Source organism: Solanum pennellii, chromosome 2 (genome assembly GCF_001406875.1).
Source record: "Solanum pennellii chromosome 2, SPENNV200".
NCBI classification, from domain to species: Eukaryota; Viridiplantae; Streptophyta; class Magnoliopsida; order Solanales; family Solanaceae; genus Solanum; species Solanum pennellii.
Window position 1 is genome coordinate 24637290 of NC_028638.1, and position 5268 is coordinate 24642557.

Consider the following 5268-nt stretch of genomic DNA (forward strand, 5'->3'; position numbering starts at 1 on the left):
GTAATTTGATCATAGATGTTCTTGTGGTGATGACTTCCAGATTTTGGGGAAATAATAGATGTTGAATTTTAGAAGTTATTGAATTGTCTTTTATTAATAAGTTTAAGTCTTCCGCATTGCTTTATGTTGATATTAAATTGAAATGTTAAGGTTTAGATTGGTTGGTTCGCTCACATAGGAGGGTAAATGTGGGTGCCAGTCGCGGCTCGGTTTTGGGTCGTGACAAAACACAACCACACAAAATAAATCAAGTCACTTAATACATTAACTAATGCCTATATCCCTTAGCATTCTCGAATTTTAATCTATCAATATTATAGTAATAATCTTCCCCTTTAATAACATCAATACTCATATCAATGCCTGTCACACCATGGTAGGAGACCCCTATATTTCACCCTTACTCATTGTTTATTCCTTTTTTAAACTTTAATTAGGAAAACGTCCTCCAACGAAGTTTGGAAGTCTTAACATACCTCGAATGCTTAACATGTGTCATGAATCCTCAAGATTTCACTTTTCGTTTGACAGAGCTACAACACTTTCACAATCTATCACAAATGCATTATTCATAAGTAAACGATTATGTAGACATCCATATATATTGCTATATGTTTAGCCTAGATCCCAAAATCACCAAAAACTCTAGAGCACAAATTTGTAATAAAGTTTCTGATCTTGTACCAATTAATATACCGATTAACTTTCATATTTCATAAATTCCAACCCTATGTTTAAGTCCCAATATTATCAAATATCGTAATTTTAATGGTACTCATATAATAAAATACATTTAATATTTAATTATCTATCTCATTATATCAAATCCTAATCATAATGTGATCTGAACAAAGATAAGTCAAACGACAAATCATATTCCACCACTAGTAACTTGGATGATGGACCAATGTGAAAAATTAACTAAATTATAGTCATTCATCATGATATAATATCCTTAATAACTAACTATCATTAGACATCATCAACATTTTATACACTACTTGCCATCATTGCTTGGTGTCATTACAAATTTTTTATTTTTATTTTGCCCTATTTTTAGCAAATTATTTTACAGCAGAATGAAGTAATGGCAAAAGCCAATTCCCCTTATAATTCTAAGATAAAAATTATATGCGTAGGACCCCGAAAATTTCCTCAAAAATTGAATATAATATGATGGTCAAAAAAATAAATACAAACCCAACTATTTTATCAAAATTAAACTCATGATTGGTCAATCTATTTAACTCCTTATGATTAAAAATTTATATTACTATATTAAATGTATAACTTAATTTACAAACCTAACAAATTAATCGAGAATCTCCCCTCAATAAAAATCCAATAGCAATTGTCTAATTCTAAAGAATTTCCACAAAACCAACAATTTCCAACAAAAAAGTTCCAACACGTTTTCCCCTTGTAATAATAATAATAAATTATGTATACCTACTATTAAGAATTCATTTTATTAAGACAAAAGGTTGAAACCAGTTGTACTTTAAAGCAGTCGTTTGAATTGTTGTCGATGTTGATATCAACTTCTCTCAGAAAATTTCAGCCGCAATGGATTTGCGGTTAGGAGAAAAAAAAACACTTTGAATTACTTTTTTTTGTTGACTTATTTTTACGTGGGCCAAGTATATAAGACAATTTAAATTATTTTCTGACTTGATCCATTTACTATATACAAATAATTCATTATTTAACAAATGTGTATTGATTAATTATTATAGATAAATGAATAGTTCAAAAAAATTTATTAAACATTTTACGAGAAAAGACCTTTATGAAAGAAAATGATTTACTGCTAAAAAAGACCTAAAGGATCATTACATGCCACTGATCAAAACAATCTACATGAATCTTTCAGTCACCATGAGACAGAAAATTATGCAACATCAGAAAGGAATGATGTTGACTTAGAAGACAAATATGTTGAGTTGAAGGACTAAGTTGCAGAGGTTAGAATAAAATAATAATTATTTAATTTTCTTTTTTACATTTTCAATGCATTTATCCATTTTTTACTGTTTCATGACTGGTTCAATAGGAGTTGAACGAATTGAAGGATATTGTTTATTTTCTCCAACCTTTTCTTAGTTACTTCATATAACATCTTATTGTGTAATTTTATTTATTCATATATATGTTTATATTTTGGATAAGGTTAACAAATACATGATCTAAATTAAGTGCAATAATTCAACAAAGTTGAAAATCGATGATATTAGGTCATCAAGAAGTCAGCCAACACAAACATCAAAGAAAGAGGTAAACAACACATAAATAATCTTCATATTTTATAATTTATATACAAGGACTGTATAATTATACATGAATTTGATTTTCGTAAAGTCAGATTCACACTTTCACACTTGTACAATTGCAACGACCCATTGCATGTGGGGTCCATCCCCATGTACCAAACTTTGAATAGCTCTCTGCCAATTTCAAAGTTTAGCAGATTTGGTGCTGAATTATTTTTCAGCTTTATTTAATTTTCAATAGTAGGTAAGCTATGAAGAAAAAAAATTGTTCTTCTTCATAACACATTTAGAGGGTAGTGCATTTGTTTTCTATAAAATAGAGGACAATTCTTCATTCTAGGTGCACTAAAAAAGGAATTACAAAGGAGAGAAAAGAAGAGTGAGGCATCACAGAGGAAAATAATCTGTGGGGAAAAATAGAGAGTGTGAGCGATATTGCAGTGAGGTGGAAAAATCAAAAGAGTGTTATTTCTTTTGAATGTGTAGTGATCTTTGGAATTTTACTCGGACATACAAGTGTAAAATCTTTACTATAGTGATATTCGTTGCTCCTCTCGGGTCGTGGTTTTTCCCTTTTTTAGGAGGGTTGCGACGTAAAATCTTGGTGTCATTATTTCTCTTTTATTCTTGTTGATTAACCGTATTGTTGTGTTCCTCATTTATTGCCTTTATTACCGCAAATGTTGTTTCTGTTATGNTGTTTCGCATTTGTTGCCTTTATTACCGCAAATATTATTTCTGTTACGGATTTATTCCCAACATTGCACACCCGAATTACTTAAAAAGTGAATTTATTTCAATCTTTACGCACACACAACCAGTAATATGATCACAAAGTGTTCCACACTCGCGCAACGTCATCACCATGTCATTGCCTTATCAATAATTACATCAGTTTTTTCATTAAAAGAATCAATGTCCCTCATTTTCTTCTTCTTCTTCCGTATACACAATCAAACCCATAATTAAATCACTACCATTTTTCCCGTTATCATCGAAATCACTTCTCCACCAACATAAATTTCACCACCCATAGTCAAATGCACCATTGAAATCTTCTCCAACCATTTTCATCACAAAAAAATGATAACAAGCATCATAAATTTATCTAAATTCACCATCGGAACTGAATCACTATCATTGAAATTCATCACAACTATACACATTAATTCACCATCCGCATCAAAATCATGAGTTTTATCGTAATTATCGAAATTACAAGTCATACCACCGCCTAATTTTTCACCCATCACCAAATCCACCATAAAAAGTTTTATCACAATATACAAATTTCTTTCAAGTTCAAAGAGGAAAACTCTGAAAACTTATAATATTTATTTGCAAGGATTTTAGTCAAACCATTGAAAAACTAATGCTCGATTCACTATTACTGATTTTGAAGAAAATCTAGAGAGGATTTTTTGAGATAGAATAAGGATTTATGAACACACATTATGCAAAAATCTAGATACTTTTTATACAAAAAAAAAGCAAGATTCAAATGCTTGCAATCAATAAAAATGTCGGGTAACGTGAAGTAGAAGGGTGGCAGTGGGAAAAGATTACCTTTTTTTTCACTCTGACGCGCCTTTTTTATTTTTTCTTTAATCTTATTTACATATCAGCTTTGAGGATAGTATTAAATTCAATTTTGAGTAATATAAGTGTGTAATAGACAACCTTAATAGTTCCAGCATTTGACTGACTTTTCGATACAACATCATGGTGTTGGGTTTTATTTGCCCTGATTTCTTACCATAAATAGGTTTTCCTTTTAGGAAAAGGTTTTGGATTGACTAATCCTTTTCTTGTAGGAAAAGGTTTAGGACTCTATAAATAGAGGAATGTTCCTTCTAACTTAATCAGCATTCACAATGTAGTCTTAAGGGCTTTGAGAGTTTTGGTTAGAGGGAGAATTTGTGGGTCACAAGCTTGATACGTTATCACTTGTGTGAACCTCCCATGTATTCCGAGTGAATTGGTTGAGGTTGTTTCCCTCTGTATTTTGTACTCTCATATTTATAGTGGATTGCTCATCTCCTTTGTGGACGTAGGTCGATTGACCGAACCACGTTAAATCTTTGTGTCTTTTGATATATTTCTCGTTGTCTTCTTACTCGTGATCTTTTGAGGTTTGCATTGCTAGCTTCCGCATTTACACCTGCTTATTTCCTGTCCTAACAAGTGGTATCAGAGCCAGATTCAATGATGAAGTCAGGTTCAGTGGTTTGATAATCGATTATTGAACCAGGTTAGAAAGAGGTGTTCATCTTGATGGGTGTAGTTCTAGTCGCAACCTTATTGACAGTAATGAAGATTTTATTGGAGAAATTGTTTCAGAGAGGTTCTCTGTGTTGAGACATAAATTTTGCAAAGGAGATTATGGAGAGGAGAAGCAAGTTGTTGAAGATTAAGTGAAGAAGGTGGACAAATTTATTTTGTCAGAAATTCAGGCCAAGGGGGAGATTTGTTGGGTTTTATTTGCCCTAAATTTCTTACCATAAATAGGTTTTCCTTTTAGGAAAAGGTTTTGGATTGACTAATCCTTTTCTTGTAGGAAAAGGTTTAGGACTCTATAAATAGAGGAATGTTCCTTCTAACTTAATCAGCATTCACAATGTAGTCTTAAGGGCTTTGAGAGTTTTGGTTAGAGGGAGAATTTGTGGGTCACAAGCTTGATACGTTATCACTTGTGTGAACCTCCCATGTATTCCGAGTGAATTGGTTGAGGTTGTTTCCCTCTGTATTTTGTACTCTCATATTTATAGTGAATTGCTCATCTCCTTTGTGGACGTAGGTCGATTGACCGAACCACGTTAAATCTTTGTGTCTTTTGGTATATTTCTCGTTGTCTTCTTACTCGTGGTTTTTCGAGGTTTGCATTGCTACCTTCCGCAGTTACACCAGCTTATTTTTGGTCCTAACAAGTGGTATCAGAGCCAAATTCAATGACGGAGTCAGGTTCAGTGGTTCGATAATCGATTATTGAACCAGGTTA